We start from the raw sequence: 14944 nt of genomic DNA on the forward strand, positions 1-14944 counted from the left end.
ACAGGCTCCGGGCCCTGCTGCAGGGGCAGGTGCACAGCAAGAAGCATTGGGGAGAGAGGGAGGCGGGCACAAGATGCCTGTGGAAAACTTGAGATTCTAAAGTCACTGGAGAAGCACAAACCCATTCTTGTCAAAATTACCCTCAAAGAATCCTGTAAACAATAGAGTTCATACACTACCCCAGCACAGCTCGTTGGCGTCTCCTCCAGCGATGGCGAGGTGACCCTGGGCGCACAGGTTGAGCACAAAATGAGGAAGTCAGCTGGGTTTGTTTGGGATTTTGCAGAAAGAATAACCACAGAACCTTCAGACAGTGGAATAAAAAATAAAAACCTGGCTGGGCATAGTGGTTCACACCTGTAATACCAGCACTTTGGGAGGCAGAAGCAAGAAGATTGCCTGAGCCCAGGGGTTCGAGACCAGCCTGGGCAACTTGATGAGACCTCATCTCTACAACAAAATTTGAAAATTAGTCAGATGTGGTGGCACACACCTGTGGTTCCAACTACTTGGACGGCTGATGAGGAAGGATTGCCAGAGCCCTACAGGTCAAGGCTGTGGTGGCTGTTGAAAGTACCCCTGCACTCCAGCCCCGGTGGCTCACACCTGCAATCCTAGCACTTGGGGAGGCCAAAGCAGGAGGACTGCTTGAGCCCAGCAGTTCGAGACCAGTCTGGGCAACATAGCGAGACCTTGTCTCTACCAAAAAAAAAAAAAGTGGAGTCAGCATGACTATGAGAGAGGCAGCAGTGGGATCAGCCACCGAGGCTGTTGAGGCTCACCCTGCCTCCCCCACGAACACTCGGCAGATGCCACCAAGAAGCGGCTCCTTCTCCAGTTGTCTCAGGACCCCTGCCACTCTCATGCATCAGCAAAGACAAAAGGGTTCCTCCTGCCAAACACAATTTTATGTGGTTAAAAGAAAACCCATGGGTCATTTTGTTTTCCTTCCTTTTGCTTAACCTGCTAAGTTAAGTAAGTCGCACTATTGACACTAAAGGACAAGACACCTTGGTACCTTCACAGCTCCCATAACACAATGCCCTGTGTCCACTATATGTTCAATAAGAAGGATCCTTCTAAATGACAAGGAAAGTATATATGAAATGCCAACACTAAATGCTGTCCCCGTTGCCAGCTGCCTTTCCTGATGCGATGGTGATGAGACCTGCTGTCCTGCTGTGTCTGAGCAGGACTAGTGGACTTGAAGAGACATGAACTCAACCACCCTCCCATAGGGAAATATTCCCCCAAAGCCTGCAAGTTAGCAAACAAGAGTGTCCTATTCCAGAAGGGTGTCAAGAGTGACATCTTCTCCGTTTGGGGAAAAGAGTAGAAGGCTGAATGTACACCACAGTATTCAGAGAGTGCTAGAGACAGGTGCTTTTTCTGTCCTTCGTTTTGATTACTCATATTTTCTCCAGAGAATGTTTAGGACTCGCATAAGAAAACATAAATGTTATAAAAGAAAAATCTGCTAGACCACACTTTCTTTTGTCAGATCAGCATAATAGGGAGCAATCATCAAGTGCCTTCTATATGTGTGTGTTTCATTTAATCGTCACAGTCACCCAGTGGGGGTAGACACTAGTGGTATCCCCATTTTATAGATGATAGGACTACAGCACAGAGAGGAGAAGTCACTTGCCCAAGGTCACAAAGCTCAAATTTCTTCCCCAGAGCACAGAGGTCCCTGGGCCCTGACTCTCTGCTTAGCAGTATTGTTTCCAGAAGAGCTTGAGTTGAAACTGCTAGAGGAGCATATTCCAGCCTGACTGCTGGATTCTTTCCACTGCCCCCGGCCCCTGCCGGTGTGCTGGTAAATGTCCAACAGCGGCTCTCAAGGTGATGGCCCTGAATTACAGCCTTTGCTCATTTGCATGACGTCAGTATGCTCACCGTGGCCAGTTTCAGGCCAGCAATCTGAAACCACTGAATCTGGAGTTAGGAAAAGATGTGTACTTGCCACCATTACTAGCACAGTCCATCGTGGTGACTGTATATAACGACAAGGACACCTTTGGAGAAATGTATCTTTAGGCGATTGTATCATTGTGTGAATACCCTAGGGTATCCTTACGCAAGCTTCGATGACACACCTAGACTGTGAGGTACTGCTTCCTCCTCCTTGGCGGCACACTTGCACAGCATGTGACTGTACTGAATACTGCAGGCAACTGGAACACTACGGTAAGTGTGTCGAAACGCAGAAAGGATGCAGTAGAAATATGGTATTGCAGTCTTATGACCACTGTCACATGTGCTGAAACATTGTTATGCAGTGTGTGACTGTATTTTTTCATATAGACACAATAGACGTAAATAACCTCAACAGTATAGATGTTAGTAGCCCTGATGAAGTGTTATGTTTTGAATTTTAATAAATGCCTTTGTTTGCCATAAAACATAAAACTGAATTGTGTAATTCAGTTTTTAATGATGGCTGTGTTTAGCAACTGACCCCCAGTTTTCCTGAGAAATTAACATGAGCTCTCTCGAGTCTCTGAGACAGCTCCACATGGCACTGTGACAAAGCCCAGACAGCACACATCAGGGTCTCACAAGGGAGCTGGAGCAGGACTCTGCATTTAACAAGTTGCTCCAGTAATTCTCAGACACACTGAAGTCTATGTGTTTGAGAACCAGGCCCTTTGGCTTTGCTACCAGAAGTGCAGGTCTGAGACCCCCTGGAATCTGTAGTCAGCTCCGCCTCCAACTCTGTGGCTCAGCCTCAGGGCTGTGGAGAAGGGGAGCAAGCTGGTCTGGGTTTTTCAACCTCCTTTCTTGCCACCTACCTCTTGATGTTGGCTGTGTGGCTCCAAGTGATGGGTCTGAAATACGGATGAGGTCCCTCATGGCTTTTGGTTTTAATTCTCTAAACACCAACCACAGATTAAAGCTGTGTTGTGTTTGTCATACTACTACAATAGAATATGTGAGACTTGGTAATTTACCAGAAATTAATTTGGCTCACAATTCTGGAGGCTGTGAAGTCCAGGAGCAGAGCACCAGCATCTGGCAAGGACCTTCATGCTGTGTTGTCCCATGGCCGAGGGTGAAAGGGCAAGAGATGGCGAGGGCAAGAGTCCAACCGAGGGCCAACTCGCTTTTATAACAAGTCACTCTGGCAATAACTAGCCTACTCCAAAGATGACGGCATTAATCCATTCACGGGAGCAGAACTCTCATGACCCAATCACCTCTCAACACCGTTGCGTTGAGAATTAAGTTTCCAACACATGAACTTTGGGGACACATCCAAACCGTAGCAAAAGCCTAATAGTAATAGCCAGTACTTACTGAGCACTTACTACTTGTAGGGTATTAGGTTAAGAGCGTTTTCTGTGTTACCCTCACATGAACCCTGTGATGTAGGAACTATTATTACCTCCATTTAACAGATAAGAAACATGCCAATTAGCTTGCCAGGCAATAGAGCAAAGTAAGCCCATGCCTGTCTCACACCAAAGCCCAAGCATTAAGCTTCTGTGCTATAAAAAGTGATCTTAGACCATTGTCGTGAGTGCCTCTCCGTTTTATCTGGAGCTTTACTAGCTAAATGTGGGCGCTCACACAGCATGGTGCCTCCTTCTTGGACCAGAGTCAGAATCCTGAATGCGCCCTGCAGCTGTGGAGGCTGAGGCTGTGGGAAGCTCAGGCAGGCTGTGGCTGCGAAAGTTAGAAGCTGCAGCAGCAAAGGGGCTTTTGAGGGAGGGTTATGGGAATCGTCTTGTCCCAGACAATCTCCGCCCACCACACAAATAGAAATGAAAAGACTTCTATCTCAGGATTAGCTGGCTTCTTTTCTTTGTAAATCCTTTCTAAATATTAAGCTGGGCGCCCCACCCTCATGGCTAAGTTAATTTCCAGTTAACAGATGGGGGAAGTTGTCGCAAATCAGTGACAGCCTTGGCACTTGCATTTGAGGAGGTGAATGTCTGGAGTCCCACAGGATCCCAGAGGCAGCCAACACCTCCGACATCACAGTACCTTCGAGCTCTGGTGAGCTGAGGCATGAGGAAACAAAGCCCCTGGCCGAGGGTCACAGACAAGACTGATGTAGCCTCTGGACCCCGATTCCAGGACTCGTGCCCCTCTGCCAGGCTGCCGGGTTTTGGCAGGAACACACACCCCAGCTGGTGCCCCAGCCATCAGAATACCTACCCTCTTCTTCAGGAGAGGGACTCAATTCCAGATAAACATTAGCCAAGCACCTGACACATCCGGGCACGATGCTGGGAGCTGGGGTAGAAGGGAAGCTGTCAGGTGGGTGTGCACAGCCTAGGCAGAAGGGGCAGGAGCACAGACTCGGTTGTGGGTGGAGTCCAGCCTGGGGGCCACTCTTGGGAGCTGGGGCTTTGTTAACAGGGAGGGCTCTGGGCCTGCTTTCCAGAATGACTCTAAAGGAGACAGCAGCCTCAGGACACTGGGTACATCCCAGCCCCAGGTAGGAGTTGAAAATCAAGGACTTTCTGGGGACAGAGGGTCGAAGTTGAATGTGCACCGCTGCCTGTCGGTTTGCACCAGGCCGTTCTGTCCGTAGCACAGTGTCACACAATTCCAGGGAACGGCTTTGACATAGAACACAGTCAATCCTGCTCTTTCTCTTTAAACAGAAAGGCTAACAATAGAAAACCAGAAGTGTCATCGGTCCCTCATTCAACAAGTGTTTATTGAGCATCTATGCCGGCTTCAGGGCCAAGCCCTGACACACAGCAGACAAAGCACCCGTAGTCCCTGCCTTCACGGATCTTGGAGTCTAATCTATTTGGGCTGCAAATACATACTCAATGTCTAAATGAAACCATCTGTGGGAAAGAAATCAAACGCATGCCTGTGAGCACCCATGCCTGGGTTTCCGGGACCTCCAGGCTGGCTGGGTCACTAAACTCAGACACTCTCCAGAGAGAGGTAGGAAATCCCCACCTCGGAGACCCCCTGGAGGCGGAGCCCCTCTCAGCCTGACCTCTCAGAGCTCAGGTCACACACAGAGCTTTCCAGAACAGGGATCCCCTTCCTGGGACCCTCTGAAGCCCAGACTGTGTCCCGAGACTCTTGTGCCGGCCTGGAGCTCTGGGGATGGGAAGCACCACCTCCCAGCATCTCGGGAGGGCCAGTGCCCCATGGCTGAGTCCGGGGTGGCGGGGTTGGGGGAGGGTGGGGTGGGAGACGGGATGGGGTGGGGGTGGGGTTCTTCAGGGGGAGGCGTGGCTCTGTCTCCACCCGGGCACACTTGCTGCTGCCAGGTTCACCTGTGTCCACGGATACAAAGCGCCTTTGTTTTCTCAACAGGTTGCTCCGTTCAGGTTTCCCGAAAACAGTGTGCTCAGGGGGTCTGAAGGAGGTTTCTCGCATAATTTCCCTGCAAAGTAAATCGTGGGATTGGAAAGGCACTGGGTGTCATGGCCTTCTCATTCATAAAATCCTTGTTATCTGTGATATACCTGTGTCCCACTCAGAGGCTCCTCCCAAAACAGCAGATTTCCCCAGCAATGGGGGGGCAGGGGAAGCGTGAGGACAAAGACCTCACCCAGCCCCAGAGCCCGCTGGACAAAGCTGCCCCAAGGGGGACACTGTTTTACCTGTTCAGTCTAAAAAGGCCTTTGAAAATCCCCACCTGATACTCATAGAAATGGTCTTATTTCAGTTATTGCATGGATTTTTCCCCCAAAGAGGATGAAGTTTTTCCGTCTACCAAAGGTTTATTTAAGGGAAGTGGAAGAACTTGGGATCTGAGATCAGAAAGAGCTGGGTTCAAATCCTAACTCTGACACTTCCACTTACGTGACCTCAGGCAGCTTAACTTCTCTGAGCCTGTCACCTCGTCTGAAAAACAGTGATGATAACCTGGCACCAACGTTCACCAGGTGACTGAGAAGATTCGGGGGGACTGGAAGGGTCTCACAGCACGGAAAGGCGCTCAATCACGAGAGTTGCTATTTTTATTCCGTATTTTGCTGCCCCAACCCATCTTCGGAGGCAGATGTGAGGCCGTGTTTCTTCTGCAGCCAGGTTGTTGTTGTGGTCCACTGTCTGTGACAGATGCCCTTGTCCTGTCTCTACACAGCTGGACTCTTCTGAAATTGGGGTTTGTGTCATCAGAAAGCGCTCAGCAGGCAGGCTTGGTGCAGCTCACACGCCTGTGAAACCAGCTCCTCCTCGGACCGAGCGAGTGTTCCCCGGGCTGCTCCTCTCATGGCAATTTTGTGTTGGAGTTTCACTTGCCTTCGAAGGCAGAGGATCAGATATCTGCTCACCACCCATGGGTCCTGAGGCCACCACTCGAGCGGGGCTGCAGCTGGGAGGTTGGACCCGGGGTCGGTGTTCCTTGCCAACCCTCCCCGGAAGAAACGTTTTATTTCTAAGAGGAGAAAAACTGATTGAAGAGATTGCATGTGTGAAATGCTTTGCATCTGCTCCTGAATCTTTTTGTCCATCTACCCACCTACTCATTTCTTCAGCAGCAGGTGGGTCCATGGTGAGTGCCTGTAATCAGCATGCCAGACGTCAGGGTTCAGAGCTGGAGAAGGGGCTCCCTGCTGTCAGGTAGCTCGGACCATTCAGGGAGACAAAGGGGTCATTGCAGTGCAGCAGGATGATTGTGACGTGAGCACAGGAGGGGGAAGCGGACAGAGATGGAACGCTTGCCGAGGGCACTGTCCTGGCAGCAGAGTCAGGGGGCTTCACGCAGGGGTTATTGTTTCACGTTTGTGCAGAGCACAGTGGAAGCCAACCAGCCAGAGAAGAGAGAACAAAAGGAACAGCACATGCGAGGCCCAGTGGTGTGATTGGTGGCCCACGTGCATAAAGTAAATGCTAAATCTCATTTGAAAGTCAGTAGAAAATATAACTTCTTTCCCATTTCCAAGAAGCCCTTTCTTGGAGTCCGTGGCCTCCACACTTACCAGTGCCTGGTCCTGGCTCAGTCCTCTCCTCCTGCACCACCACCTCACCCTGTCAAGGATGCGAAGCTAGATCGTTGATGCATTTGTTTGTGCCATGGTCCTTCTCACCTATGGGTAGGAGTTATGTCTGTCCTTTCACTCCACATCTCCAGAGCCCATCAGAACAAGTCTCTGGCTACATTAGGGGCTCGGGAAATGTTTGGAAAATGAATGAATGGGTCATGTCACACTAAGGGTCTTGGGGTGGGGGTTGGAGTCCGTCTCCTTGAATGGTGTCAAGATTTACTGTGGATTTCAGTGTGTGCAAAAAAAAATCTCTGAGGTGTCCCCTGTCTGCTGCATTTATCATGGCCCAGATGAAGAGTCAAGATAGACAGAGGGACATTTTGAAAGCCTCGTCTCCTTTCTTTTGTTTTGTTTTGAGTTGGAGTCTTCTTCTGTCTCCCAGGCTGGAGTGCAGTGGCACAATCGTGGCTATGCAGCCCTGACTTGATGGGCTCAGGTGATCCTTCCACCTCAGTTTTTCAAGTAGCTGGGACTACAGGTGTGTGCCTGCCATGCCCAGCTAATTTTTTAATTTGTTGTAGAAGCAGAGGTCTCTCCATGTTGCCCTGGCTGATCTCAAACTCTTGGGTTTACAATCCTCCTGCCTCAGCCTCCCAAAGTGGTGGGATTACAGTGTGAGCCACCACACCCAGCCCTTGTTTTCCATGTATTCAGCCAGCATTTACTGAAAACTTCCTAGATAAAAGGTGTTGCAGTAGCATCTCTGCCTCACACAAAGATGGACAGATGAACAGACTCCTTGAGTTTGGGGTGTGGCCCCCAAGTAACATTTAACACTCGAGAATTTACTTGTTAGTCATATATATATATGAATTATATATATTATTATACGTAATGTGTGCTGTAAACATTCCAGGGAGTTGGATATGGTACCCCCTTAACAGTACATAATCTTAGAGGGCAAAACAAGACATCCACGTAATAACTAATGCACCAGGAGAAGCTGGTGAGTGCCATAGGCCAGAGATAGATGAAAGGAAACACGTCAAAGGGGAGAGAGAGTCAGCCATGGAAAAGACAGGAAGGGGCTGATTTGGGAAGGTGTTCATGGAGAAAGCAGCATTTGAGTTTAGCCCAGGAAGTTGGGAGGATTTGAATAAAATTAATTTTAAGTTTTCCTGGCCAGTACTGAATGATTCCACATTATAATTATTTGTCTTACTCTTTGATATTTCCTTATTAAAGATCCAGCTCAAACTATTCAGACACTGTGAATAAACCTTCCAGATCTGAATTTAACTTTGCATGTCTTCAGTGTGTGCTTGGACTGTTAAAGCCATTGTGACCCCTAGCATAACCCTAAATTTATTTTTGTGAGGATGGCAATGTGAAGCTTTCGAACACTTCCATAATCCTTACAATAAGGAAAAATAAATAGATTTTATTCCACTGTGGAATTCATGCAATTCATTTCCCCGTGGAATATTTAATAACAATGGAGAAAGCCATTGTTATTGAAGGAAAAAACAGCCTTGGTTAATGTTTTTTTTAAGTTGTGGGGTACATGTGAGGATTTGCTACATAAGTGAATTGCTGGCTGGTGACGTCTGGCTTCCAGCGAACCCTCTCTCCCCCTGGTAGAAGATATGGTACCCGATGGATGGTCGTGTGCGCCCTATCCCTCTTCCCTCCCTTCCCCTGTTAGTAGTGCCCGGTGTCAGTGATTCCCACCTTTGAGCTCGAGTGCCCTTATAAGTGAGAACATGCAGTATTCGGCTTTTTGTTTCTGTGATTGTTCACCTAGAATGACGGTCTGCAGTTACATCCATGTTTCTGCAAAGGGCATGATTTTATTTTTCTTTGCAACTGTGTGCTATTCCATCATGTATATGTACCACATTTTCTTTATCCAGTCCTCTTTCAATGGACATATGGGTTTGTTCCATGTTGTTGCTATTGTGAATCGTGCTACAAAGAACATACGTGTACAGATGTCTTTTTGGCAGAGTAATTTATGTTCTCTGGGTATATTCCCCGAAATGAGATTGCTGAATCATATGGTAGCTCAATTTTTGTTGTTGTTGTTGTTGTTTTGTTTTTGAGTTGGAGTCTCACTCTGTCACCCAGACTGGAGTGCAGTGGACCCGGCCACTACAGCCTCGACCTGCTGGGCTCCGGCGATCCTTCCGCCTCACCCTTCCAAGTAGCTGGAACTACAGGCGCGCGCTACCATGCCCAGCTAATTTTTGATTTTGTTGTACAGATGAGGTCTCACCAAGTTGCCCAGGCGTGTCTCGAACCCGCAGGCTCAGGCAATCCACTCACCTCAGTCTCCCAAAGTGCTGGGATTACAGGCTGAGCCACCGAGCCCGGCTTCAATTTTTAATTCTTTGAGAAAACGCCACATTGCTTTCCACAAACGTTGAACTAGCTTACATTCCCACCAACAGTGTAGACGCATTCCCTTCTCTGCAGCTTTGCCAACACTTGTTTGTTTTGGCTTTTTCATGGTAGCCTTCCCGACCAGTGTGAGGTAGTATTTCATTGTATGTTTGATTTTCAGTTCTCTGATGATTAGTGAGGCTGAGCATTTTTTTCATGTGTTTGTTGGCTGCTTATATGTCTTCCTTTGAGAAGTGTCTATGTCCTTTCCCACTTTTTAATAGAGTTATTGGGTTTTTTCCTGTCAATTTGTTTGGGTTCTTTATATATCTTGGATGTTAGGCCTTTGTCAGTTGCAAAGCTTGCAGATATGTTTTTCCCATTCTGTGGGTTGTCTCTTCAGTTTCTTGATGGTTTCTTTTGCTATGCAAAAACTTTTTAGCTTGATAAGTTCCCGCCTATCAATCTTAGCTTTTGCGGCATTTACTTTTGAGGACTGGCCATAATATTTTTTTAAGGAGGTGCGATACAATTCAGGATAAGGAGCTAAGTGGTCATCGTACAGGTAGGTCCTCCCTTCGGTCTCCCCTTCACCTGGTTTGAGATCAGGTGTGCTTGTTGATGTTATGTGCCCTTCTTTTCCCTCCCCCGGTAGTGTCCTGCTACTGTCAATCCCTTTCTTATAGTATTATGATAAGTGTTCAGGGTTCACTTATAAATGAGAGCATGTGGTACTCAGTTCTTCGCTTCTATGATAGATCACTGAGTATGATGAACACTAAATCCATCTAAGTTGCTGCAGAGTCCATAATTTTGTCCTGAATATTCCATCCTGTATATGTACCACAGTTTTTTATCCAGTCCACTTTTGGTGGGCAGCAAGATTGGTTCCGTGTTTTTGCTATTGTGAATAATGCCGCAATAAACATGCGTGTGAAGGTATCTTTTTAATAGAATTGGAGTTCCTCAGGGTATATTCCCAGAAAGGGAGATTGCTGGGTTGTATGGAAGGTCGATTTTTAGATCTTTTAGGAATCGGACTTGGCCATGAATTAATCACCTACTCCAGTGTTCAGAAGGGTGTTCCCTAACTTTTTCTTATAGTTTGAGGTTTCACATTTTAAGTCCTTAATCCATTTTCAGTTAATTTTTATATATGGTGATAGGTTGGGGTCCAGTTTTATTCTTCTGCATTTCTCAGCACCATTTGCTAAATATGATATCCTTTCCTCAATGTTTTTTTTTTTTTTTTATCAGTTTTGTCAAAGATGAGTTGTTTAAAGGTCTGTGGTTTTACTTCCAGATTCTCTGTCCTAGTTCTATTGGACTGTGTGTCTATTTTTGGACCAGTACCATGCCGTCTTGGTTATTGTCGTTTTGTAGTAAAGTTTGAGGCCTGGAAGTGTGATGCCTCCAGCTTCGTTTTTCTTTTCTTTTTTCTTTCTTTCTTTCTTTCTTTTTTTTTTTTTTTAACTAAAGATTGCTTAAGCTATCCAGGCTCTTTTTTGCTTCCACATGAATTTCTAAGTCTGTGAAAAATGAGGCTGGTAATTTGACAGGAATAGCACTGAATTCTTCTAATCCATGAGCATGGGATGTTCTTCCATTTATTTGTGTTTACCTTGATTTCTTTGAGCAGTGTTTTGTAGTTTTCATTATAAAGGTCTTTCGCCTCTTTGGCTAGATGCATGTTGAGGTATTTTATTTTACTTTATTTCTGTGGCAATTGAGAATGGGATTGTGTATTTTATTTGGTTCTCAGACTGCTTGTTGTTGGTATATTGAAATGCAACTTTTTGCGTGTTAATATTGTATCCTGAGACTTTGCCAAACTCATTCATCAGTGCAAGGAGGTTGTTGATGGACTCTAGGGTTTTCTAGGTATACAATCATATCACTTGCAAAGAATAATAATTTAACTTCCTATTTTTCCATTTGGATACCCCTAATTTCTTTCTTCTGCCTGATTGTTCTGTCTAGGACTTCCAGTACTGTGTTAAATAGAAGGGGTGGGAATGGGCATTCTTGTCTTACTCAAGTACTTAGGGGGAATCCTCCAACTTCTACCCATTAAATATGATATTGGCTGCAGGTTTGTCATAGATGGCTCTTATTATTTTGAGGCATGTTCTTTTGATGCATAGGTGTTGAGAGTTTTTGTCAAGAAGGGATGTTGGATTATACTGAATGCTTTTTCTGCATCTAATGAGATAATCAGGTGGTTCTTGGTTTTACATCTGTTTATGTAATGGATTATATTGATTGATTTGCATATGTGAAACCAGGGTTGCATCCCAGGAATGATGAATGATCCCTGAAATGTGTTTTTGTATACAATTTGCTAGAAACTTGTTGGGAATGTTTGCATTTATGCCCATCAGGGAAATTGGCCTGTAGTTTTCTTTCCTGGTTGGGTCTTTACCATTTGGAGTTAGCAGGATGATATTGGCTTCATAGCATGAGCTAGGGAGAATTTCTTCCACTCAATTTTATGGAAGACTTTCGGTAGGATTGGTATCAGCTGTTCCTTGTACATCTTGTAGAATTCAGCTGAAAAACCAGCTTGACCAGGTTTATTACTGAATCGATTTCTTGGATTGTTATTGGTCGGTTTAGGGCTCCCATTTCTTTCTGTTTCAATTTTGGAAGGTTATGTGATGCCAGAAATTGCACCATTTTCACCAAATTTTCTAGTTTACTTGCATAACAGATGTTCAAAGAAATCTCTGATAATCTTTTGTATTTCTTCAGGGTCAGTTGTAACATCACATTGTTTGTTTCTAACTGTGTTTATTCACATTCTCTCTCTCTCTCTCTCTCTCTCTCTTCTTTCTCTCTCTCTCTCTCACTCTCGCTCTCGCTCTTGTTCTCACTCTTTGGTTAATCTGACCAGGGATCTGCCCTTTTTACTTCTACTTTCAAAGAACCAGCTTTTTGTCTCATGTGTAGGATTTTTGGGTCTCTATTTCATTTAGATGTGACTTTATTTTAATGATTTTCATTTTTCTACTAATTCTGGGATTGGATTACTCTTGTCTATCCAGCTCCCTTAGGTGTGACATTAGATTGTTTACTTGAGATCCTTCTATTTTCTTGATATGTGGCACAATGTTATAAACTTTCCTCTCAGCACTATTTTCCTGGTATTACAGAGGATTCGACATGTTGTGTCTTTGTTTCTGTTTGCTTCTAGGAATTTTTTTATTTCTGCCTTGATTTATGTGTTAACCCAAAAGTCATTCAGAAACATGTTATTTGTGTGTTCTGAGGGGTGTTGGTGATGATATTTATTTTCGTCCTACCATGATCTGAGAAAATGCTTGGTATGATTTCAGCCTTTTGAAATCTGTTCACACTTGATTTACGCCCAAGGATGTGATCAATCTTGGAGTATGTTCTATGTGCTAATGAGAAGAATGTATATTCTGTGGGTTTTGAGTGAAGTGTTTTCTAGATGTCTATTAGGTCCAATTGGTTGAGTGTTGAGTGAACATTCTGGATCCTTGTTGGGTTTGTTTTTTGTTTTTTGCCTTGGTGATCTGCCTAAGGCTGTTAGTGGGGTAGTCTCTGGCTATGATTGTATGGCAGTTTGTATGTTCTCTTAGTTTAATTAGCAATTGTGTTATAAATCTGGGTGCTCCTACATTATTGGATGCATATATATATATTCAAGATGAATATTTATTTCTGTAGATTGAGCCTTTTATCATTATGTAGCATCCTTCAGTGTTCTTTTTAACTTTTATTGGCTTAAAGCCTATTTTGTGTGTTATAAACCTAGCTACTTCTGCTCTTTTTGTTTTCCATTTGCCTGGAAGATCTTTCTACATACAGTTCTTTTTCTTGAGTCTGTGGGTTTCATTGTAGTGAGGTGGGTTTCCTGATGAATTTCTCTGCTTCTTTATCCAATTTTGCCACTCTGTGTCTTTTGAGTCATGCATTCAGTCTGTTCACAAGTAAGCAAATTATTGATGTGTGGGAGTTTGTTCCTGTCATATTGCTCTTAAGAGACTACTCTGAGTTTTAGATTTTGTGATTGATTTGAATAGTCTGTAAACTCTGTGCTTATCTATGCTTTTACTTTGGGTAGAACTGTTTTTTTGTTTCTGTGCTTAGAAGTTTCTTAAGCATCTCCCGAAGGGCTGATCTGGGGGTGGCATATTCTCTTATGGACTGGATTTCTGGGAAGGATTTTTAATTTTTCTTCATTTAGCTTAGTGTAGTAGAAAATTCTTGGCTGAAATCACTTTTCTTAAGAATGTAAAAGATAGGACCTCAGTCCTTCTGGCTTGTAAGATTTCTGCTGAGCAGTCTGCTGCAGTTCTGATGGGTCTTCCTTGGTAAGTCGTCTGTCCCTTTTCTCTAGCTATTTTTAGGATTTTTTTTTCTTTCATACTTACCTTGGTGAGACAGATTATTATGTGCCTTGGGGATGGTCTCCTCATGTAACACCTCATGGGAATTCCCTGAACCTCTTGTGCCTGCATGGATGCCTCTTTAGCAAGATAGGGGAAATTTTCTTGGATAACATTTTGGAAGGCTTGTTCCAGGGTGTTCTCAATTTCCCCTTGTCTCTCAGCGATGCTTGTTGGTAAATTTTAAGACCTGCTGTGAAAGACCAAAAGTACTTTAAGAAATAGGCCAGGCTTAGTGGCTCATATCTATTATTTCAGCACTTTTGGAGGCTGGAGTTCCCACGTGATGTCAAGTGTTTGAGACCTGCCTGAAAAGCATAGTGAGACCCCCATCTCTATGAAAAATCAGAAAATTAGTTGAGCATGTGGTGTGCACCTGTGGTCCCAGCAACTTGGTAGGCTGAGGTAGGAGAATAGCTTGAGCCCAGGAGTTTGAGGTTGCAGTGAGCTATGATCATGACATTGCACTCCAGCCTGGGCAACAGAGCAAGACCCTGTTTCCAAAACAAACAAATATGGATATGAGATACAGGTTAATGTTTTATTAATTTAAAGTTCAGAACAAAATAATGGACTTTGAATTATAAGCATAATTATTAGAGTAGTGTTTCTTTTGAGTTGGAGTCTCACTCTGTCGCCCAGACCAGTGCAGTGGCACGCTCCCGGCCACCACAGCCTCAACCAGCTGGGCTCTGGTTGAGGCTAGCTTTCCAAGTAGCCGTAACTACAGGTGCACGCTACCACACCCGGCTAGTTTTTTATTCATTGTAGAGACGAGGTCTCGCCAAGTTGCCCAGGCGGGTCTCGAACCCTCAGGCTCAGGCAATCCATTCATCTCGGCCTCCCAAAGTGCTGGGATTACAGGCTGAGCCACCAAGCCTAGCTGGCAGTGTTTCTTAAACTTGAAGAATCTACAGAGAAATCATTTTTTAGTCTTTTAAGAATATGTTTGTGCACCTCAGTTTGAAAAAACATTGACTTAAGAAGTGTACAGTTTTTAAGTAAAAATATTAAATTATAAATTACCATTGTAAATTTTCTCTTTATAATTGCTAATTTTTAAAAAAATCACCAAAACAAAAATACAAAATTGAAATATTGCAGGCATTTATGATTCTCAGTTTGAGGAAATTGTATATAGATCATTACAATTAAAGTAAATAGGATATCTAGTTGCCTGAGAAACAAGTAGTTGCCATTATCTTTAATTTTGTGACATTTTGGAAAAAAAAACAA

This window comes from Carlito syrichta, unplaced genomic scaffold, assembly GCF_000164805.1.
Source record: "Carlito syrichta isolate Samal-C Ts95f unplaced genomic scaffold, Tarsius_syrichta-2.0.1 Scaffold307055, whole genome shotgun sequence".
Taxonomy (NCBI): Eukaryota; Metazoa; Chordata; class Mammalia; order Primates; family Tarsiidae; genus Carlito; species Carlito syrichta.